This window comes from Silene latifolia, chromosome 10 (assembly GCF_048544455.1).
Source record: "Silene latifolia isolate original U9 population chromosome 10, ASM4854445v1, whole genome shotgun sequence".
In the NCBI taxonomy this organism is placed as follows: domain Eukaryota; kingdom Viridiplantae; phylum Streptophyta; class Magnoliopsida; order Caryophyllales; family Caryophyllaceae; genus Silene; species Silene latifolia.
In genome coordinates, this window is record NC_133535.1 from 95,842,201 (window position 1) to 95,867,439 (window position 25,239).

The 25,239-nt window shown below is 40.0% G+C and overlaps 1 non-coding gene across 1 annotated transcript; it reads left to right on the forward strand.

Annotated features, from left to right (window-relative positions):
* Positions 1–22,828: 22,828 nt before the first annotated feature.
* Positions 22,829–22,935, forward strand: LOC141609781 (small nucleolar RNA R71). Its single transcript, XR_012527692.1, has one exon. It is a non-coding gene; the product is annotated as a small nucleolar RNA R71 (small nucleolar RNA).
* The last annotated feature ends 2,304 nt before the right edge of the window (positions 22,936–25,239 follow it).

The window sequence follows — 25,239 nt, forward strand, 5'->3', positions numbered from 1 at the left end:
AAATCCCCAATTCCCAAAATTAGGGTTTAACCAAAACTACCCAAACGCTATAAAAATGGTACGTAAGACTTATCCTTGACGCAAGGATCACAAGGATGCAAAGAACAACGAAATCCGACCTCTCTAACCCCGGGATTTGCCAATAATGCGAACAATGCGAAGAACGTAGTTTGCAATATCCTTTTTGAGTGTATTAGGTTTATAAAAATGTTTGGGAAAGATGACGGAAAGTTATATATACTAATTTGCATTATTAACAAAACCCGACAAAACATTACCCGTAAACCGAGCTACTCGATCGAGTAAGTCTTGTACTCGATCGAGTTACACTTACTCGATCGAGTGCCAAGGCTACTCGATCGAGCACCCTACAGGCAGACTCCTGTTTCGTAACTCAAAACATACTTACTCGACAGAGTAAGCCCCACTCGATAGAGTACCCATAGACTCATAAAACCGTAGTATTACAATATATATATATATATATATATATATATATATATATATATATATATATATATATATATATATATATATATATATATATATATATATATATATATATATAAGAAACCTTGACTTGAGATACAAGGAGATAATACCTTAGTTAGCTAAAGACTGGGATTCCAAGCAACATTTAAGGAAGAGAATAACTAATATATACAAAGAGATTAACAGAAGAGATTACAGAGATTCCATAACCTTACCATCCCCCCTCAAGACAGATGGCGGAGGGCGGACTCCGATCTTGCGAAGTAACATGAAAACCGGGGACGGGAGAGAGGCTTAGTGAAGAGGTTAGCGAGTTGATCATCTTAAGCAACCAAGGAAACATGAAGTTTGACAGCTTGCACACGTTCCTGAATAAAGTGATAATCGAGCCCAATATGCTCCGTTTGAGAGTGAAAAACAGGGTTGGAGCTGAGGTGAGTGGCTCCAATGTTGTCACAATGTATTGGAGGGGGAACAGAGAAGGGCACACAAAGTTCACCAAGAAGATGGGTGAGCCAAATGAGTTCAGCTGCAGCATTTGCAATGGAGCGGTATTCAGCTTCGGTGAAGGAACGAGCCACTGTTTTTGCTTCTTGGAGCTCCAGGAGATGGGATTTCAACCTAAATGAACAAGGTAAGCAACGGTAGAGGTGTAGTCATCACTGTTACCTGCCAAATCAGAGTCGGAGAAGACATGGAGCGTGAGGGGAGAGTCACGATAGATCGTTATTCCATGCGTAATTGATCTAGCAAGATATTGGAGCCGCTTCTGTAACACCTCCATACACCAAGGTGCCTTACCAAGACCACCTAATGCATGAGAGTGCTACCATCTCGGTTACCCGAGGTAATGAATATCGAATAGACCATAAAAGAATGCACTTTAAATAAATAGTTTAAGTGAATACATCAAAACTCAAAACTGTAAAGTGTGATACAACTGTTCCAAATCCAAAAACCAACTAAAGTAAATATAAAGTTCGATAACACACTAGAAGACTTCTAATAGACTCGTGGTAACTCATGCCCAGCTAATCGCTCACGCATCCCATCATACCTGCTCAATAACTGCTCACCATCCCCGAATGGATCACCACAGTTTTTAAAACAATTAAACGGGGTCAGTTACTGATTACACAATATAACATAATACAACAACAACAATACAGACAATTCTCCAACACCGTCATATCACCAATCACCTGACTAGCCTGAAGGTCTAGTCTTGCTAGATTACGTCCGCAACAAGTAATTCACACCGCCAGTGGGGGACCACAGTCATTCCCACCTAAGCCTCGCTCATCTTTACCGAGCGTAAACCCATGTTCCTTAATGTGCACATCCTCTCTTGTGGCAGGTTCCACAAGGGGCGAATCAAGGGCGTGAAGCCACTCCCGCAAGTGACTCCACTCAGCCGGGGGCGCACCTCGCGAACCACAGACAAACAACAACAACCAACTACAATGTCAACAATATCAATTCAATTACGATATAGACAAATGCCATTAACCAACAATCAAAAACCAATCAACCATCTAATATTCATGTAAACAATAACTGAGTAGGAAACCCTACCTGGAAATGCAATCACCACAATCATCACAACAGCAGATCAGAAACGCTCCTGTACGAAATTACCCCTATCAACATCCAATCATACAATCACCATCTAATACTACAAATACTCCCAAAACCCCCAAATTACCCAATTAGGGTTTAACCAACATTAACGAAACAACATAAAAACTGTACTAGGATCTTACCCACAAAGCGACAGTCTCAACGGTGTAAAGAACTCTGGAATCCAACGACTAGGGCTTAGTGCCCAGCATGTTAGCACGCTGGAGGAGATCAGTTGTGTACCTATTTTGATTGAGAAATATACCTGTGGAAACTGGAGTCACTTCTACGCCAAGGAAGTAACAGAGGGAGCCCAAGTTCTTGAGAGAAAAGCGACGAGCAAGAGCATCAATAAAGGTAGAGATAGCCTAGAAGTAGGAACCTGTGGCAACAATATCATCCACATATACAAGTACAAAAAAAGTGACAGAGGTATGTGAGTAACATAAGGAGGTGTCTGAGACAGAATTGGTAAAGCCAACACTAATCAGATACTTCCGTATTTCCATATACCAGGCACGAGGGGCCTGCTTGAGCACATAGATGGTCTTATGGAGACGACACACGTGATCCAAAAAGGAGGGATCAGAGAAGCCTCGAGGTCGCGACATATAAACAGTGTCAGTTAGGGTGCCTTGGATGAAGGCGTCATCAATGTCGAGCTGTCAGAGGGTTCAGAGCACATGGTTACAACAAGAGTAAGCACTAATCAGATAGTAGCAAGTTTAATGACGGGGCTAAAGGTCTCGGTGTAGTCAATGGATGGGCGTTGGTGGAAACCCTTAGAGAGAAGACGAGCTTTGTGTTTATCAATGGAACAGTTGGGTTTGTACATGGTTCAAAAGACCCACTTACAACCGACAACATTTTGGGAGGGATCGGGTAGGATGAAATATATTTTGGAAGATGAATTATATGCATTATCATACTGTTGGGGTTGGTGTCCTTAACAGTTAGTGCAAGGACTCATAAACCTCTAAAAGGATCAAAGGGCATACTTTGGTATTATTATCAGTTGATCCACGTTTATCAATAACGGTTGGCTTGCTAGATAAGTTTGACGTTATTGTCATACAGATGGCGGTGATCAACTGGTCCCTAAAAGTCACACCTATAGGATACGTTCGAGAGATGTGACGGTATGAAAAAATACTTGTCATGTAGATGCCAAAATTGACTAACCAATTAGTCCGAGTTATTTGACTAGTAATTAGTCAAATATGTGATGTTGAGATATTATATTTAATACGGATTAAATATCATGGGCTAAAGGCGAATTAACCAATTAATTCGTAAAATTAAATATAAAACGATTTATATTTAATTAAATGTATATTGAATATAATTATACAATCTTTGTTTTTGTCGGACACGAATTAATAATTCAACTAACCCGTATTATTAGTTGATGCCTTAATTTCCGATAACCGATGACGATTTATAATCAAACCGCGTCATATACATTTGGAATTTAATGAACCGGACCACGAGTTAAAACCAAGAGGAAGTGGAAGCCCACTTCCCTTGTGTGGGTCTCGGTTTTGCCGAGTGAGAGGGATCAAAAGGGAGAGCTTCTCCTCCCTTCTGAAAAAAATAATCATTTGAAACAAAAATTAGGGTTTTGAAGAGTATTCTCCTCTGAAAAACCTGAGATCTCTCATCTCGAAAAAAACACACATCAGTTCTCCCAATATTGCAAAGCAATCGGAGAACACCATCTAGCACAAGGGCATATCTCGGACAAGGTCTTGGGTGCAACAATTAGGAGGGAATCTGGTTTGATTTCTGTTCTTTACGCCGTGCATCAAAGGACCCGAGGTTGATTTCTATACATTAATCATTTCATTATGTTTTTCGTTTTATGACTATAAATTGCATGTTTAAATTTACGTTATAGTCCTGCAATTAAAGGGTAGTATACGGATATTAACCCACAAGTGGTATCAGAGCGAGGCCACGTGAATTTTTCCATGTGTTTTTCATAAAACTATCTTGAAACGATTTTTGTTTTGTCTAAAATTCCGTGCGGCTGCAGTAATTCTCACGGCAGATATTTTTTTTTTCTGTTATTGCTGCGTTTTTGGTTGCATTGGGAACCGTGTCCTGTTTACACGGTTGCTCTTGTTGTTGTTTTGTCTCGAAAACCGTACCGTGACATGTTTTACACGGGTTATTTTCGTTTTGATATTATGCATATTGTTATTTTACCCGATCATTATAACAATATGTTAATGTCTAGCATTTTGTAGTTTTGTTTTCAATCAGTTTTGATCAAAATTGCGTTTGTTTTGTTTCACCAAAACTGTTTCTCGAGGGTTTTAAGTTTCCAGAGACTTTTGCACTCGATCGACCAAGGTTTTAATCGATCGAGTGGTTTTTCTGTTTAGATTTTACTCGATCGAGTCCTTGTTGTACTCGATCGACACGCTTTAAAACCCCACTTGCTCGATCGAGGAGTCCTCGTACTCGATCGAGCGATTGTCGATATAAGTCCTCGATCGACCACCATTTACGTCGATCGAGTACCTCTGATTAGCATACCTCTCGATCGACTTGCGTTCGATCGATCGAGCCCTCTGTCCCTCGATCGAGCACTTATGTCCCTGGATCGAGGGATTTCGTCTTTGACAGCTTTGAAAATTTGTTTCTTTTGATTTAAATTTTCTTTTGGCTTCAATATGTACTTTATACGGATATAGTACACTCGCTATGATTGTGAAACGGTTCACACACGTACCATTAAGTTATTTTAAAGCGTTTTTAAAGTAACGGATTGTAATGGATTAAAATTAAATGATAGAAGCGGTTTTATCACATGAATTTTGATCATTAAAAGGTGGTTTGGATAAATTTAACATAATTACAGAATTATGTCACGAATGAATTTGTTTTTAGTTGATGCATTTTTATTTATCGTTAATTTTTGAATGCCGTGAATGCCCTTTTATTACGTATTTAATTTTACAAACGGTTGTAACTTAGTGTGGCCTTAGTAGAACGTGTTACCGTAATGATGGAACACGGTCTTGGTTGTATTTTGAGATCTTGTATCTCCGTTTTGGATTTTTCACTTGTAATTACAGTTTTAATTAGAATGTAAATAGGTTTATATTTTGTAATTTTAATTGTAATTTTTGAGAAGACCAAAGATGGAGACCGGATGCTCACTCCCGCTACTTGGATCAAGATGGAACATCAAGACAAGCTTTTCGGGTCCATCGGTGGATTCCAAAGTTGTATTATGTTCTTATACTAGGATAGGCCACACTAGGAAATTTTTTTTACGTATTGCATTCCTTTATTTATTTTTCGCAACGATTATATGCATCATATTCCGCCTAAAAACCAAACCACCTATTTATTACATGAAAACTGACACATATAGAGGTCACGAGTTAGTTTTCATTGACATTCTCATGTCACACGTTTTAAAGCCATCATCCAAATAAATTCATTCACGACAGACGCTAGTTATTCGTTCACTTAAAATGAATTATAATTTTGTTGATGGGATCTTCCTCGTATAAACCAAAATTGAGAACGGTCTTTATAGGTCAAACTCCAATGAGTCCCTTCTTCGTCGGTAGGCATAATATGACCCCTTCTACGTCGGGTAAGTTGGAATCGATTGACCTATTTTATCTCAACACTGTGGTCACTCGTACGATCCTGTGACTATGGTGGACTATAGATAGGATTTACGGAAATCTATCGACCAAGAGTTCTTCCGGAAGAATTAGCTAAACAGTTGGCTTATCAATTTACAGAAATTGAGTCTTGGGATCACTTGTATCTTTCTTGAGGGAGATCAATTATGCAAGTGCGAGAGTCTACATGTTTAAAATGAATTTTAAAATAGACTTAAATCACCTCGATGAGTTGCTTATTTCGTTTTGTTTTTCTTTCTTTTTCAGTGTAGATCACGATTTTAAACTGCTAAACAACAAATGGCTGGTTCAAGTGATAACCCAATGCCAAGTGCCACATTGGACCGTGAGTCCTGGCTTCGGATCTTCATGAATCGGATGAATCGGTCTACTCGGCAAGAATGATGGATCAAACTTCGCGGACCGGGAGGCGGCATTACGGAATGCTGCCGCTGGCGACGGAAGCTCAAATATCTCTTGGAGCCCATCCCGGCAAACCCAGGTCCCACGGCTAGAGCTGCTGAAGTCACCAAGTTTAATGATTTCTGTATGGAAGCGGGTGCGATTAAAAACGTACTCATTTTTGCAATGGAACCCAATTTGCAGAAACGCTTCATAGCCCATGGTGCAAACAAGATTTTCACCACGCTCACTAAGGAATTCTTGAAAGCACCGAGAATCGTGACCTATGAGCATACCACTCGCTTCTTTGATGCGAGACTCCAGAAGGGCCAACCGGTTAGCCCACACATTCTCAGCATGATTGAGAATGTCGAGAAACTGGAGACCTTTAACTGTAACATCAGCGAGAATATTGTTATCGACCGTATTCTTCATTCACTCCACGATGGTTATTCGCAATTTAGAGCGAATTACTATATGAATGATTTGAAGAAAACTCCGCATGAACTGCACTCCCTCCTCGTACAGACCGAGAAGGACATGAAGTTCAGTGGGAGCATGAAACAAGATGTTCTCGTTGTGTCGAATAAAGGGAAAGGTAAGGGCAAAGCTCGAGCAAACCTAGCGAGAGGTAAGGCGAAGTTCAAGAAGTCGGGTTCAGGTAAGAGTGGGCCTGGTGAGTCGAGCACCTCATCAGGCGTGACAAAGAGCAAGAATGAAAACATGGAATGCCATCACTGCCACAAGACTGGGCATTGGAGACGCACATGTCCTGTTTATCATGAGGACTTAAAGGCGGTCGTGTTAAACCCGTGGTATGTCTTCCTCTTCTTCTACTTTTATTCATATGATTGAGATTAACCACGCAAGTTACGGAACTTGGGTACTTGATACTGGTTGTGGTTCTCATCTGTGTAATCATGTGCAGGGGCTCCGAAACATCGAACCCCTCGTAAAGGGTGAGGTGGACCTGCGTGTTGGGAATGGAGCAAGAGTGGCTGCCATCTCGAAGGGGACATATGTGATCCAGCTTCCTAGCGGATTTGAGTTGTCTTTATATGACTGCTATTATGTTCCTAGTCTTTCGAAAAACATTATTTCAGTTTCTGCACTTGATAAACTTGGTTTTTCATTTGTAATAGAAAATAATACTTGCATTTTCTCATTACACGATATGATTTACTGACAAGGCGGTCTCCATGAACGGAATTTATGTTTTGGATCAGACCACGGAAATATTACACGTAATGAATAAAAGGTTAAAGGTTGGTGACAAAGATCAAACATATCTATGGCAATGCCGTATGGGACACATTAATGAGAAACGCGTAAAACAACTCATCAAACATGGAGCTATCTCGGCCTTTGATTTTCAATCATTTGGCACGTGTGAATCATGTCTCATCGGTAAGATGACTCGTATTTCCTTCAAAGGTGTTGGAATGCGCGGCTGGCGACCTATTAGGACTCATACACACGGATGTATGTGGCCCTATGTCAATCACCGCACGAGAAGGCTATAGGTATTTCATCACTTTCACGGACGACTTAAGTAGATATGGCTATGTCTACTTAATGAAGCACAAAAGTGAATCCTTTGAGAAATTCAAGGAATACCAGAATAGGGTACAGAACCTATTAGGTAGAAAGATTAAAACACTGCGTTCGGATCGTGGTGGCGAGTATCTTTCTCACGAGTTTGATCAACACCTAAAGGACTGTGGGATTGCCCTACGATTAACTCCACCGGAACACCTCAATTGAATGGTGTGTCCGAACGGAGAAATCGAACACTACTTGATATGGTTCGATCCATGATGAGTCACACGGTTTTACCCGATTCATTATGGGGTTATGCTCTTTTGTCACGCTCTAATACTTAACCGAAGTCCGTCTAAAGTGTTGACAAGACTCCATATGAACTATGGAAGGGAACGGTCCCTAACTTGTCCTTTATACGGGTTTGGGGCTGCGAGGCTTATGTCAAGTGGAGACACGAGGATAAGCTCGGCCCGCGATCGGTCAAGACATACTTTATAGGTTATCCTAAAGGAACACTTGGTCATTACTTCTATTCGCCAACCGAACAACGCGTTTTTGTTGCGGCTAGTGCGACATTCTTAGAGAAGGAATTTCTCGAGAATGCAAAGAGTGATAGAACCTTCGACCTGTCGGAGATTCCAAAACCAAACACCGAGCAACCATTGGAGGAACCTGTTCCTTCAATCCCTTGCGGTGAATATTCCCGAGGAACCTAGGAGGTCGAGAAGAGTCTCTATTCCTCCCGACGGATACATCGGTATGGTCGAGGAACATGACATAGATGACGTTCTACTCTTAACGAGTAGTGAACCCGCAACCTATAAAGGTGCCATGACCAGATTCGACTCAAAGCTATGGCTTGAGGCCATGCAATCCGAGATGGACTCCATGTATGAGAACAACGTGTGGGATCTTGTTGACTTACCTGCTAAGGTTCGTCCCCTTCAATGCAAATGGCTTTACAAGATAAAGCATTCTGTGGAAGGTCAACAAGATATCTACAAAGCACGACTAGTTGCTAAAGGTTTCACCCAAGTGCCAGGTTTGCACTACGATGAGATTTTTGCACCCGTAGTCATGCTGCGTTCCATTCGGATTATCTTAGCGATTGCCGCTTTTCATGACTATGAAATTTGGCAAATGGACGTGAAAACCGCCTTCTTAAACGGCTTTTTGGAGGAAGAGTTGTACATGGTACAACCCGAAGGTTTCATTGATCCAGCACATCCTAAGAAAGTATGCAAACTTAAGCGTTCCATTTATGGACTTAAGCAAGCATCAAGGAGTTGGAATCATCGCTTCGACCAAGTGATAAAAGACAATGGATTTACTCGATCGGTCGAGGAACCATGTCTATATATCAAGTCGAGTGGGAGCAAGATTGTCTTCCTAATATTGTATGTTGACGACATACTCCCGATTGGGAATGACATACCTCTCTTAACTTCGGTGAAAGTATGGTTGAAAAACCATTTCCAGATGAAAGATCCGGGAGAGGCACAAAGAATTCTAGGCATCCGTATCTATCGAGATAGATCACGACGGATGTTATCTCTCGATCGAGTCTTACATAGACAAAGTCCTAGAGAGATTCGGTATGACTAACTCCAAGAAGGGTTCCTTCCTATGGCTCCGGGTGCATTTGAGCCGATCTCGAGCACCGAGACACCGGAAGAGAAAGAGCGCATGACACGGATTCCTTATGCTTCGGCTATAGGATCAATCATGTATGCCATGATATGCACACGTCCGGACGTGGCATATGCATTGAGTATGACAAGTCGATTCCAACAAAGATCCGGTGAACCACATTGGTGGGCTGTCAAGAACATTCTTAAGTACCTACGGAGGACTAAAGATTGGGCATTGACTTATGGAGGCTCTCAAAAGCTATGCGCAACCGGTTCTGTGAGATGCTAGCTTCCAAACGGATCGAGATGATTCGAAATCTCGATCTGGATTCGTTTTTACTCTTAATGGCGCTGATCACCGGAAGAGTTCGAAACAAATCATTATGCAGATTCTACGACTGAGTCCGAGTACTATGCCGCGTCTGAAGCTACAAAGGAAGCGATATGGATGCGTCAATTCTTACATGGGCTCTCTGTAGTGCCTAGTTCGAATGACCCGATCACCATCTATTGCGACAATAGTGGTGCCATCTTCCAAGCTAAGGAGCCAAAGTCTAGCAACAAGTCTAGACATGTACAACGGAAAGCTCATCTAATCCGGGATTACGTGGAGCAAAAGGAAGTAGTGATAGAAAAGATTGCTACAGATGATAACATAGCAGATCCTCTCACTAAAGCATTACGACAAGACAAGCATGAAGGGCATGTTAATTCCATGGGAATTAAACGTGTTCCTAAGTTGTAGTACTCTTTTATGGATCAGATTCATTCGCTTTTGTACTCTATACAACATCATCGTTTTGATATTTTATATATATTTTGTTTTTCATGTGGTTTTGTACGACAAATTTTGAACACCACAAAGTGAACTGAACGAACATTATATTTTTCAGTCCTTAATTGCCCACATGAGCTGATAACTGGCAATTATTTTGTGACGTTGGTTGATGGTGGGTTCAACGAGCCATAAGTCAACCGGTTGACCGACCAATCACAGAGGCGATTTATACGGATATTTCGTAGGACACTATTGTGACATCGACGTGGAGTCCTAAATGTTTTATAACATTCCGTGCCCGGTCGTGGATAGGACCTCCATAGTGATCCTAAGAGTCGATTCTTTTGACTATCGACTGTCTCTTGAGACTAAGGCATTTTGGGTGACTTTGGTTTCTTTCTCACGGTCATCCGTAACGGGGGCCAAGTAGATTTTTTCCGGTCATTTCATGCGTGCTTAGATCGGAAGGAGTCGAGTTGAAGGAAATATTCAGCCTTTATCAGGTACTCGATATTTCTCGGGGCCACTCGAGGAGTCAGAATCGAAATGCATGGCCATGCTCGAATACGGATTCGTTTTATCAGTTAAGTTACTCTCTAGTCGGGGAAACCACTCTTGATACAGATCGATTGTAAAATACGACCTTTGCGGATCCGGATCTGCAAATTGTTTTACATTGAGTGGGAGAGATTTTAAATGAATATGAGAATCGGTTATCGCACATACACTTGTACGGACAAGTGGGAGTTTGTTGGAGCTTGTGTCCTCCGGTTAGTGCGGATAACGTCATTGCACATGCACTTGTACGGACAAGTGGGAGCTTGTTGGGGTTGGTGTCCTTAACAATTAGTGCAAGGACTCATAAACCTCTAAAAGGATCAAAGGGCATACTTTTGGTATTATTATCGGTTGATCCACGTTTATCAATAACGGTTGGCTTGCTAGATAAGTTTGACGTTATTGTCATACAGATGGCGGTGATCATCTGGTCCCTAAAAGTCACACCTATAGGATACGTTCGAGAGATGTGACGGTATGAAAATACTGTCATGTAGATGCCAAGATTGACTAACCAGTTAGTCCGAGTTATTTGACTAGTAATTAGTCAAATATGTGATGTTGAGATATTATATTTAATACGGATTAAATATCATGGGCTAAGGCGAATTAACCAGTTAATTCGTAAAATTAAATATAAAACGATTTATATTTAATTAAATGTATATTGAATATAATTATACAATACTGTTTTTGTCGGACACGAATTAATAATTCAGCTAACCCGTATTATTAGCTGATGCCTTAATTTCCGATAACCGATAACAGTTTATAATCAAACCGCGTCATATACATTTGGAATTTAATGAACCGGACCACGAGTTAAAACCAAGAGGAAGTGGAAGCCCACTTCCCTTGTGTGGGTCTCGGTTTTGCCGAGTGAGAGGGATCAAAAGGGAGAGCTTCTCCTCCCTTCTGAAAAAAATAATCATTTGAAACAAAAATTAGGGTTTTGAAGAGTATTCTCCTCTGAAAAACCTGAGATCTCTCATCTCGAAAAAAACACACATCAGTTCTCCCAATATTGCAAAGCAATCGGAGAACACCATCTAGCACAAGGGCATATCTCGGACAAGGTCTTGGGTGCAACAATTAGGAGGGAATCTGGTTTGATTTCTGTTCTTTACGCCGTGCATCAAAGGACCCGAGGTTGATTTCTATACATTAATCATTTCATTATGTTTTTCGTTTTATGACTATAAATTGCATGTTTAAATTTACGTTATAGTCCTGCAATTAAAGGGTAGTATACGGATATTAACCCACACATACATCGATATAGTAAGGATCATCAAAGTCCTTTTAGATGACTTGAGTCCCTAAGTCCCAATCCTAACCATTGGATCTTATGGATGGGTGGTTGAGATTAAAACAAAAAAAAAGTCATTAAGGGGATAATTAAACACTCTCTATCATACTCACCCTAATTATTCACTAATTTACTATATATAAGTTTCCTTTCATCCACTTCTCTCTCATCTCACACATTTCATTTATCTCATCTGACTCAAAAACCCAAATAATCCTCTCATCTCTCTCAAACCCAAAAACCCAAATAAATCAAAAACCCAATAAACCCAAATAAATGTCACACTCCTCTCTTCCTCATTCACCACCACTCTACCCAACACCACCACACAATACCCACCACCACTATCACCGCCGTCGCCGCCTACCCAACCACCACGGTGTATTTTTTCGTTTTCGTTTTTTTTTTTCAAATTTGATGTTTATTTTTTATGATTGGGGTCGTTTTTCTATTTGTTATTTTTGTTGGTCTTTATTTTATTCCTATATGTTATTTTTTTCGTCTTGTTATTTTTTTCGGTTTGTTATTTATTTTCTCAAATCCCGTCTATTAATACATTTTTTATTTCAGATTTCGGGTTTTTGAAATCTTTTTTTTTTTGTAAGATCCTTTTATTTTGATTCTAGATCTACTAAAATAGATCTCATATAATGTGTTGCTTTTAATCCTAAATCTACTAAATCAAAAATAGATGTTTGAAAAGTTACTATAATTCAAATTTTTATATAAAAATGAGTTAAAATGACTGAAATTACACCGTCATGTACTAAAGTTATACTGTTATGGACTAAAGTTATACTAAGACTAAAATTATATAAACTTGACTCAAAAGGACTAAAGTTACACTATTATGGACTAAAGTTACACCGTCACGAACTAAAGTTACAATCAGAAAAACTAGAGTTACATAAACTCAAAATAATGTATAAAATGGACAATACGACTGAAGTTATATTGTTAATAAGTTGGTGCGGTATAGAACTCGTCGTCAAAAGCTACCTAACCAAAACAATATTTATAACTTCACAACTACTCTTAGCAAAGAGGCAAGTAAAGGTCGGATCCCAAGGGATGAGTATTGATGTAGGATTTTCAATTGCAAATGGTTGTGTCTTAGGGTGTCACCATTTGGGTTAAGATAGGAGATCAACTAAACTAACCAACAATATAAAAGTAAAGTAATGAAAACAAGCAAGATGATTAAAGTGAGATGTAAACAATTGATTAAAAGCACTAGGGTATCATGGGTTCATAGTGGATTCATGGGAGTTGATCACACAAAAATGTTCTCTACTAGATGCAAGCACTTATTGTTATGATGGGATCAAGTTGGTGTATAAGCTTACAATCCCTAAGAAGGTTTGGGTTCCGGAGCCCAATCGATTAGATTGCACAACACCTACAAGTCGACTTAGTCCTTCCTATTCAACTATATGCATGGTCTAATGAGACTCGAGTTGGTGTATAAGCTTACAAGTCTCATTGAAAAGATAGGTGATAGGTAAAAAATGCAAGGATTCATAGGCTCGCATTTCATCAAACATAACATGTGCATAAGTTGAAATCACAATAAGCAAGCAAATTAATTATGAAAACATATTAGATTAAGCATGAATCAATCCCCATGTTGGTTTCCCCTAACTCCCCATTAACCCTAGCTAAGGAAACTACTCACTCATTATCAAGTTTAACATGCTAACAAGGTTGTCAATCATACTAGCAAAGCAAAACATGATGAAAGTGATTAACAATAATTAAACAAGGTTAAGAGAGAATTATACCTATGAAGATGATTCCAAATAATAAAGCAAAGAATAATAGAAGTACTTGATGATTGATGGAAGGTTGTCAATCCTCCAAATAAACCCAAATAATCTTCTAATTACCCAAAATAAATGAAGAACAATAGAGAAATTAAGGAAAGATTAATATTGAGATTTATATTAATACTAGATTAAGAGTTGATTACAAGATTAAGAATGGATTACAACTTAATTAAGAGAGCATTAAGGAATCATAAGACTTTTTTTTTTAATCTAGGTAGTACAAAGGGGTATTTATACTAAAGATTAGGTACAAGGATTAGGGTTACTAAGGGCTTAAATGACTATTAAGTCCTTAAGAAAAGTTGAGGAAATGCTCCTCTCGCAGGAAATGAGCATATCCGCCTTGCTAGTCCCGCGTCAATATGCTCGTCCCGCGCGTCTTGAGTTGTTGCACGGTTGGTTCTGACTTGTGATCCGAGCGGATCACAGATGAGACGCTCGGCCTGAGCTGCTGTGGGACGCTCGTCCTGGGCACAAGACGCTCGGGTTGTGCTACTCAGAGACGCCCGGATTGTGGGCAATCCGCTTGGATCCTGGGACAGACAGCTTCTCTTCTTTTTACTCCTCAACAATCCGCAAGGATCGTGTTGAGGATGCAAGGATCCTTTCATCATTGCCCAATTCACTTTATTATCTACTTAGGCCTTCTAGTATTGTTTCCTCTTTGATGCTTGGTCATTGGATGCGATCAATTTAGCTCCATTTCGCCATGTAAATGCAAGGTTAGCACTCTTTTCCTACCAAGGGGACAAAACCTCAAAGAATATGCAAAATGGGAAACTAAAGATAGTAAATGACCCAATTATGCACTATAAAGCATAGGAACGAGGTTAATTCGGGGACTAAATGTGCTCAAATATGAGTCACATCAAACATCCCCAAACCGAACCTTTGCTCGTCCGGAGTAAAGAGGTGACCAAAACTAGGACCTTTATTTAAACTAACCTACTAATGTAGCCGACGTGAGACAATTAACGGGTCTCACTCCGCCCCTTCAACTCACAACAAGATAACCGTGAGGTAAGATGCCTTTGTAACACCCCCATATACCGAGGAGCCTTAACTAGACCTTCCTTATCATATAAAGGCGTTACCATCTCGGTTGCCCGAGGTAAGTAATCATCAAAAGTCGATAAAAGAACAATTATAGTTATATTACAAGTGTTACAACCAACTAACAAAGTAAAGATACAACTCGTCAGCTACGCGCTATCACTATCAGAACTCGTGACGACTCATCCCCGCCAGGACTCCAGCTATCAACCACATCAACACCTGCTAAGACTGCCTGCTCACCATAAGGGATCACGGCAGACACATAAACAAACAAGACAACCACACAAGGTCAGTAACTGAGGTAAGACTCAACATAAACCAACAACATTTGTCAACACAGTACAGCACAACTAGTCATACACAATCACACCCACTCCAATCATTCTCCGTCACCGACTGTCCACTGGACCAGCCCTCCCAGTGGGGGACCGCAGCCGTTCCCACCTAAGCCCCGCTCATCATACCGAGCGATAACCCTGTCCCATTAATGTTCACATCCCATCCCGTGGCGGGTTCCACGGAGGGCGAAACTAGGGCGTGAAGCCACTCCCGCAAGTGACTCCACTCAGCCGAGGACGCACCTCGAGAACCAGAGACAATCAATCACAGACAGCTGCAATACAACTACAACCAACAAACTGTATACACCAATCGACTACCGCCTGTACTCTGCCACACAAACACAACAACAACACAACAACCACGACACAACAACCGACACACTAGACCATCCACAGAAACTAAGTAGGCGAACCTACCTTTAAGCGATTGCAATGATTCCATGCCCGTACACGCAATACCCAGCAATCAAGCAACACCTATATACACAATACAAACATCTATCACTACCAAGCTAACCCTAACTGCAAAGACAAGGATACGGACGATGACGACGACATACCTACATGAGGAAACCTGGCAAAGAACCGCTACCCGACTCAAGCTATGCACTCCTAAGGTACAAGGACCTTCAAAGGCTCCCATGGAAGGTATATGGTGAAGGGAAGGGAAGGAGGCGACCTAAATATCTGAAGAAATGAGGCGGAAATGATTTGCGGTTTTAACAAAACACGATTATAAACCCTCGCTGAAAAGACGCTACTCGATCGAGTAACCCACTTACTTGATCGAGTGTCCCCTACTCGATCGAGTATCCTAGCTACTCGATCGATTAGCCTCTACTCTATCGAGTACCACCCATAACTCAAAACACAGGGTAACTTTGGTACGCACTTCTAAGGACTATTATTGCTCCCAAGGTCGGTCAACGCTGGTCAACGGGTCTCTAAAAGGACGGGTATTACAGCCTTCTTGCAAGGCAAGGTGGGGCTTTCCAAAATGGCGACACATCCAAGCATTGAAGCACACAAAACAAGTAATGGATGCATCTACAAACATGAATAGCCACTTTCCTCATCTAAGTGGCGGAAATTATCTACAAGGGAAGTAATCTAAGGGTACACACTCCATTATAGATATGGTTTCTTCAAACTACTAAGCCTAAAAGGATACCAATAAATCACCTTCAAGTTGTGTCAAGCTAGGGTACCTTTGTCCTCAATTGTTAAATGCTTTCGTCAAGAGTAGACTCCCTATGGTGTTAGAAACACTGGAGGATCACGGAATTCCCCTCCTTGCCTAGACAAGAAGAAGGGTCGTCCCCTCTCTACCATGCACAAAAGTGGATTCGATGGAAAAGGGATCAATAGATTTTGAGTTTCATGTGGGAGTTTGCTTTTGTTGTTGTTATTCCCTCCAATTTCTTGTGGTATTTGATAATTGAGAACATTTTCTTTTTGCCATTTCTTTTAATGTTTGGCATTTCAATACTTGACAACTTTCAACTTTTTGCATTTTCTTTTGAACATTTTCAAAGTCACCCCATTTGTAGTGAGAGTGCTTATATTTGAAGTATATGAGTTTTTATTTTTGTTACTCCTCTTTTCTTTTGATGCAAATTGCAAACTTTTTCTTTTCTTTTCGTTTTTTGAACTCAAATTTGGATTATTTTTTGTGCCCATTCCCTTTTTTATGACAAAATGTGGTAGAATATGGAATATGGTTGCATGGTTTCAAGGGTCACCTTTGAATAAACGGTAGCCAATGAGTTATCACACCACAAGGTACTCTTGACTAGGCCTTAATCCATGGGTCAAAGGATACAAGCATGACACATCCTAGGGTGTTTTACAAGAATTCTAATGAGCAAAGTCTTAAGAAGAAAAAGTATCTACAAGGGCCTTATATACACTTGTCAAGCTTCCCAAATAGATGTTTTCACAAAAATTTTCCTAAATGCAACTATATGCCATGATGCAACTAACATTTATATATCCTAATGCATATGTTTCTACCAACTAGTATGCCATATAATCTAAATGCAATCCTATACTCACATTGTTTATACCGCATCAACCAAAATAAAGCCACATAGTCATTAACATAAAGAGGAAAAAGGAGATTGGAAAGATCATACCATGCGGTCTTCATGATCCTCATGTCTCGGATGTGGCGTAGTTGATCAATGTGATAAGAGGACAAACAAACACAATATATACAAAATATATACAAGTCTATACTATAAAGGAATGAACATATTTTTGTATTTTTCAAAAAATTTCAATTTTTATGGTTTTTGATTTAAGAGTCAAGTTAGAATTTCTCATCCCCACACTAGTATGGGCATTGTCCTCAATGACCAATACGATAGGAAATTATGCAAGCTATACGTGAATGCATGATTTTTACACTAAATGCAAACTATATGGAATATAAACAAGTGAATGCAAACTACACTATACTATATGATGCATGAATTTTTGTTTGGTTGGAGAGCATAATTTAGATTAACTCCCAATGCTTGTGCTTGAACTTACCCAAACCAAATGAGACACCATTTCTAGTGTCAAAAATGGGAAAGTTCATGCACAAGTATGCAATGCATGAATTTAATTTTGTCATTTTGGATTTTTCAAGGTGGGAACAATAAAAGACACCTCAATGAGACCGAGGTGGGAGTCCTTTGAGTGTTGCTAAGACTCAAACAATTGATCAAGATAAAAATATTTGAAGACAAGAGAAATGAACAAAGCTAAAGGAGGTGTAGGAAACTCACAATGGATTGTGGCATCCTCCAAGAAGCTTGCTAATCCTCAATTGTCGCTCATGGCGACATCCTTGTCACTTCCATCATCATCATCATCATCATCTATTTCCTCACTATCATCATCATCTACCTCCATGGACTCGGAGGTTTCACCATCATCACTTGAGCTTTGAACCTCTTCTTCATCATCTTCCTCTTCTTCATCACTCTCACCAATAATCTCCTCACCACCCATGTTAGGAGCATTAGGAAAGAATATTTTCCTATCCGCCCAACTAGGCAAAGGACATGATGGGTCAAGAAGTCCTTGCCTAGCTAGGTGTAGGAGGGGCGGATATTGAGCTCTATGGGCATTGACTCGGTCTTCATAGGCTTGCTTATGCATGTGTTGCATTAATTGAGTCAAGTAATCATTACCTGCCTCAACATCTTTGGGTCGGAATTCTTGGTAGGTAAACGAGTAGGGTGGAGTCACAATAGAGGAGGAGGAGGGCTCAACAATGGTTTCCCTATGTTGTTGCATTATCAACTCGGCTTCATCAGAGAGTGGAAGAAGATAGTTTGGGCTTCGGACATTGAGTCGGCAAATCTTGTTTGGTAGAATGAAGGACTTAGTATCTTTTGTGAGCCACTCAAATTTGTTGTCAAGGTTATCATTCTTGACCCAATGAAATTTGTTAGTCATAGTGGCTAGATCAATAAGGTTGCCTCCCCTAACCGGCTTGTAAGTCTTATCCTTGTTGAAATCCCGGTTAAAGTGTTTGGCTAACCATGTTATCAATCCCCCATTCACAATAAAGGCCGCTTCTTCCTTACCATGGTCAATTGTAAGCCACCTTTCAAGTAGAAGTTGAAGTACATTGTATTTCTTGGTGAACTTCTTGTCAACATTCATGGTTGACTCAAGGTAGATAAAATCGAGTTCGGTGAAATGATTTGTGCCCTTTCTTGCAATTAGAGTATTTACCACAACCTTATGCCATACCCTTATACCCGGATGGTGACATAAAGGGCACGTCACTCATGGAAGGATTCAAATTTTCTTCCGGTGATTGCTTTCCATAAAGGGGCGGGGTCATATTTTGAAGGCTTCTTCACATAAGGAGAATGGTCCTCAAGACCAAACACCTTGCCAAACTCTTCCAAAGACATATTTCTATCTACATTTTCAAGGCGGAATTCAACATTCCTTCGAGCCTCTACCTTAGTGTTTTTCAATGAACTTATAAATTCCATGGTGAGGGAGGGGTAAGTTAATTCTTTCATGTCAAATAATGTGAGCAACCCCATAGACTCGAAGAAGTTCTTGGTCCTCTCAAGAACACCCAATTTGGCTCAAGCATCTTGACAAATAAACTTGGTGGGCAAAATTGTTTTCTTAGCAAGAGATATAAAAGCTTTCCTATGAGAATCGGATGTGAAAGTTACCTCCGAATATTATTGTAATTGCTCAATAACTGGAATAGGAGTAGTAGCTTCCACCATAGGAGTAGGTACCTCTTGAGTTTCTACTCTTGCTTGTTATACCACCAAAGCTTTGGAAGCTTGAAGAGCTTGTTGCCTCTTTGAAAGATTTGATTTTGAGGGTGCCTTGTTTCCACCTTTAGTCCTTGCCATTGTTCTTCTCTTTATTAAGAATGTACCAACAACCAATGATTTTCTTGAATGCTTCTAGTATCCTCAAGCTTCAATGAATCCCTAATCGATTTGGGGTTTTCGAATTTGCCTTGTAACCCTAGAAAATCGATTCAATTTTTGAGGATTTTGATGTTTGAATGGCTTTTTATTGATAAAGGAGTAATTTGATTGTGTTTTGAGGAAGTTTGGATTTGATTTGGGTGAATTTGGTTGAGGAAAATGTGTTTTATGGATGAAGGGATTGGGGGTTTTGAGGGTTTTGAATGTGTGTTTGTGTTTGAATAGAATGAAATGAATTGGGGAAGAGGGTTTAAAATCCCGTGTTATAGCATCTCAGCAGCAGGAGACGAGCGGATTCTGGTGGAGACGCTCGGATTGTAGGTCAGTCAGAATTGACATACCAAACCCGTGTTGAGACGAGCGTCTTCTGGAGGAGACGAGCGTCTTTCTCTGGAGACGAGCGGATTCTGGTGGAGACGCTCGGATTCATAGTCATAGTGAAATCCCAATTTTTGAAGTAGCCAGGTCGCGCGGATTTTTAATCAGACGAGCGTCTTCTTGACTGAGACGAGCGTCTTCTCTATGGAACGCTCGGATCCATAGTCAGTATAAAATTTTCCTTTTCAGCTCTGTCAAGACAAGCGTCTTACTGTCAGGACGCTCGGATCACTCCTGCACCTCACGGGTTCAGTTCTACCCGTGAGGATCTTCATATCCCATGTCATTTCTTCTTCGTTCCTTTGGTCTTCATTGCGGGTGCACTACAAAGTCTCGGATAGCCTAGTCAATTGCTATCCCCCCACTAGTCCAAACACTACACATTAAGAAACATTAAAGTAACTCCCTCACTTTCTCTCATAATGAACATCTTGATCAAAACATAAAAATATAAATCCAAAATTGACAAAAATGCAATACAAGAAGTAAAATGCAAGTTAAGGGGTTAGAATATTTACAAATGGTGGTTTAGGGAGGACTCCACCAAACTCTCATTCGTGTATGAGATGTCAAGGGGGCATAGCCAAGGTGTTGCTGATGTTGCTCAACACCTTGTAGAAGTAATCAAAGGTTTGTTCATTTTCAGTATAAAGATCTTCAATAGAGCTTTGCACATTGTGTTCTTCATTGTGGTGACTTGAGTCACAATGACCACCAAAGCCTTGGTCTAGGGTCATAGCATTACCAATATAAGGATTGACTAACTCTTCAAATTCATCATCCCAAAGACCACAAACTTCATCTACTTGTTTCCCAATAATGTTATCATGAGTTGACAAGAGCAACTCCTATTTCTTATTGTCATGGCCAATGAGGCCTTATTCATTACTTGTCATGATTGATGGTGAGCTATTCAAGCTCTCATTCTTGTTGAAATTTTCTTGCTCTCCGGATAGAGCATTTTGAGGATTATACACTTTCTTCTTCCATGTGGGTAGTGATTCTTTACCCATAGCTTGATCTTTGCATTGATATGCCAATTCTTCCTATCACTTTCTCGGCTATAATGATCAATCTTGAAACATGGCTCATGTAGTCAGGGAGCTCTCATTGTCTTGTCAAGATTAAAAGTAATTGCCTCATCTTCCACTTCAAGTGTGAGCTCTCCATGTTTCACATCTATCACCGCTCCCGCGGTATGCAATAAAGGTCTTCCTAAAATTATAGGAATGTTGGAATCCTCCTCCATGTCTACACTGACAAAATCTACCGGGATAAAGAATTTGCCAATTCTCACGGGCACATCCTCCCATATCCCTAGAGGTATCTTTGTTGATCGATCCGCCATTTGAAGGGTAATATTAGTACACTTGAGTTCTCCCATTCCTAGCCTCTTGCATACCGAGTATGGCATGACACTTACACTTGCTCCAAGGTCACATAAAGCTTTGTTGATTGTAGTGTCGCCAATGGTGCAAGGAATAGAGAAGCTTCCCGGATCTTTGAGCTTTGGAGGTGAACTTCCTTGAAGAATGCACTACTCACTTTCATGAATACAATAGTCTCTAGCTTTCGGATGGATTTCATCTTGGTAAGAATATCTTTCATGTACTTTGCATAGGCCGGAACATGATTGATCAATTTCGTGAATGGGATTGAGACTTCTAAGTTCTTCACAATTTCCATGAACTTTCCAAGTTGTTCATCAAACTTAGGCTTAGCTTGACGACTTGGGAATGGAAGTCTAATCACAATAGGCTCTTTTTGTTTAGCCTTCTCTTCATTCTTTTTCTTTGAAACTTCGTGAATGGTGGGTTCTTCTTCTTCCTTAGAGTTCTCAACTCTTTTCTTGTCACTAGCCTCCACAACTTCTTCATCAATTGGCTTCTTCGGCCCTTCATACCTTGTACCACTCCTCAAATGGATGGCACTCACCGACTCATGTCTTGGGGGATTACTTTGAGGTGGTAATTGCCCCTTTTGTCTTTGAGAGCTAGAAGATGCTAATTGAGTCATTTGGGTTTCCAACATCTTTGTGTGAGTTAGTATGTTGTTGATGGTGATGTCTTTTGCTTGGCTATCTTTTTGCATTTGAGTGAAAAATTCTTGTTGGTTCTTTTGCATTTGGAGGACCGCTTTTTGAACATCAAAGCCTTGGTCATTGGATTGATTGTATGAAGGTTGATTTTGATAACCTTGGCTTTGGTTGTAAAAGGGTCTTTGAGCTTGATTTCTCATTGGAGGTGGGGTGTATGTTGGTTGAGGGTTTTGAACATTTTGGCTTTTGTATGAAAGATTTGGGTGGAATTTGGTATTCTCATTGTAATAGTTGGAATAAGGGGTGCCACTTTTGTATGCTTGGAAAGCATTCACTTGTTCACTTGTTCCCCTACATTCACTTTGGTCATATCCCAAAGTTCCACAACTCTCACATACTCCACTTGGAATTGAGGATGATGCCACCATAGCATTAACATGTTGTTTGGGTGATTTGGAGGCCTCTTCAAGTTTAGCCATAGCCTTCTCAAACTTCAAATTGATGTTGTCAATATGAGCACTTAGTTGAGCACCCAATTCAGCGATGGAATCTACCTCATGCTTTCCTCCTCTAGTAGCCTTCCGAGGCCTACTATATTGCGAGTTATGAACCGCCATTTCTTCAATCTTGGCCCATGTTTGATTGTCATCAACTTCGGTAAACATACCATTGGATCCCATATTGAGAATGTTTCGGGAGTCTTCATATAGACCATTCCAAAATTGTTGCACAAGGAACCACTCGCTAAGTCCATGGTGTGGACAAGAACGACAAGTGTCCTTAAATCTCTCCCATGCTTTATACAATGATTCTTCATCCCTTTGTTTGAACCCGGTGATTTGGGCTCTCAACATATTAGTCTTCTCCGGAGGATAGAATTTATTTTAGAAAGTAAGTGCCAACTTCTTCCATGAGTCAATACCAAGGGTAGCCTTGTCTAGGCTTTTCAACCATTGTTTCGCGGTACCAATCAAAGAAAAAGGAAATAAGACCCATCGGATTTGGTCTTGAGTAACTCCGGTTTGAGAAATCGCATCACAATAGTCACAAAAAGTCTCCATATGTGAGTGAGGGTCTTCACTAGGCATCCCCCCAAATTGACTTCTCTCAACTAGTTGTATGAATGCGGATTTGGCAATGAAATTACCGGTTAAATGTTGTGGTGTAGGAGTACCATTTGGTAGGTTCTCCTCGGTTGGTACGGAATGTGATGAGAATTTAGGCATTGTGGGTTGATTTTGTGGTGGGTTTTGTATTGGGTTATCCTCTCCTTCTCTTGCAAAAGAGTTGGTAAACTCAATGTTATTTGGTTGAATGTCCACAATTTCTCCGATACCTCTAGCAAGTCTTCTATTCTTGGTTAAGGTTCTTTTAATTTCAAGATCAATGGGTAACAAGTTACCTTGTGATCTCCTAGACATGCAAAATATCAAACAACTTGAAAACAATTAGAACAACCTTGAGGAGATTGACTTCCCCAAGTTAAAGAAAGACACAACTAAAAACAATAAACGAAAATCAAATCAAGTTAACACCGTCCCCGGCAACGGCGCCATTTTTGGTGCGGTATAGAACTCTTCGTCAAAAGCTACCTAACCAAAACAATATTTATAACTTCACAACTACTCTTAGCAAAGAGGCAAGTAAAGGTCGGATCCCAAGGGACGGATATTGATGTAGGATTTTCAATTGCAAATGGTTGTGTCTTAGGGTGTCATAATTTGGGTTAAGATAGGAGATCAACTAAACTAATCAACAATATAAAAGTAAAGTAATGAAAACAAGCAAGATGATTAAAGTGAGATGTAAACAATTGATTAAAAGCACTAGGGTATCATGGGTTCATAGGGGATTCATGGGAGTTGATCACACAAACATGTTCTCTACTAGATGCAAGCACTTATTGTTGTGATGGGATCGAGTTGGTGTATAAGCTTACAATCCCTAAGAAGGTTTGGGTTCCAGAGCCGAATCGATTAGATTGTACAACACCTGCAAGTCGACTTAGTCCTTCCTATTCAACTATATGCATGGTCTAATGAGACTCGAGTTGGTGTATAAGCTTACAAGTCTCAATGAAAAGATAGGTGATGGGTAAAAAATGCAAGGATTCATAGGCTCGCATTTCATCAAACATAACATGTGCATAAGTTGAAATCACAACAAGTAAGCAAATTAATTATGAAAACATATTAGATTAAGCATGAATCAATCCCCATGTTGGTTTCCCCTAACTCCCCATTAACCCTAGATAAGGAAACTTCTCACTCATTATCAAGTTTAACATGCTAACAAGGTTGTCAATCATACTAGCAAAGCAAAACATGATGAAAGTGATTAACAATAATTAAACAAGGTTAAGATAGAATTATACCTATGAAGATGATTCCAAATAATAAAGCAAAGAATAATAGAAGTACTTGATGATTGATGGAAGGTTGTCAATTCTCCAAATAAACCCAAATAATCTTCTAATTACCCAAACTAAATGAAGAACAATAGAGAAATTAAGGAAAGATTAATATTGAGATTTGTATTAAGACTAGATTAAGAGTTGATTACTAGATTAAGAATGGATTACAACTTAATTAAGAGAGCATTAAGGAATCATAAGACTTTTTTTTTTAATCTAGGTAGTACAAAGGGGTATTTATACTAAAGATTAGGCACAAGGATTAGGGTTACTAAGAGCTTAAATGACTATTAAGTCCTTAAGAAAAGTTGAGGAAATGCTCCTCTCGAAGGAAATAAGCATATCCGTCTTGCTAGTCCCTCGTCAATATGCTCGTCCCGCGCGTCTTGAGTTGTTGCACGATTGGTTCTGACTTGTGATCCGAGCGGATCACGGATGAGACGCTCGGCCTGAGCTGCTGTGGGACGCTCGTCCTAGGCACAAGACGCTCGGGTTGTGCTGCTCATAGACGCCCGGATTGTGGGCAATCCGCTCGGATTCTGGGACAGACAGCTTCTCTTCTTTTTACTCCTCAACAATCCGCAAGGATCGTGTTGAGGATGCAAGGATCCTTTCATCATTGCCCAATTCACTTTAATATCTACTTAGGCCTTCAAGTATTGTCTCCTCTTTGATGCTTGGTCATTGGATGCGATTAATTTAGCTCCATTTTGCCATGTAAATGCAAGGTTAGCACTCTTTTCCT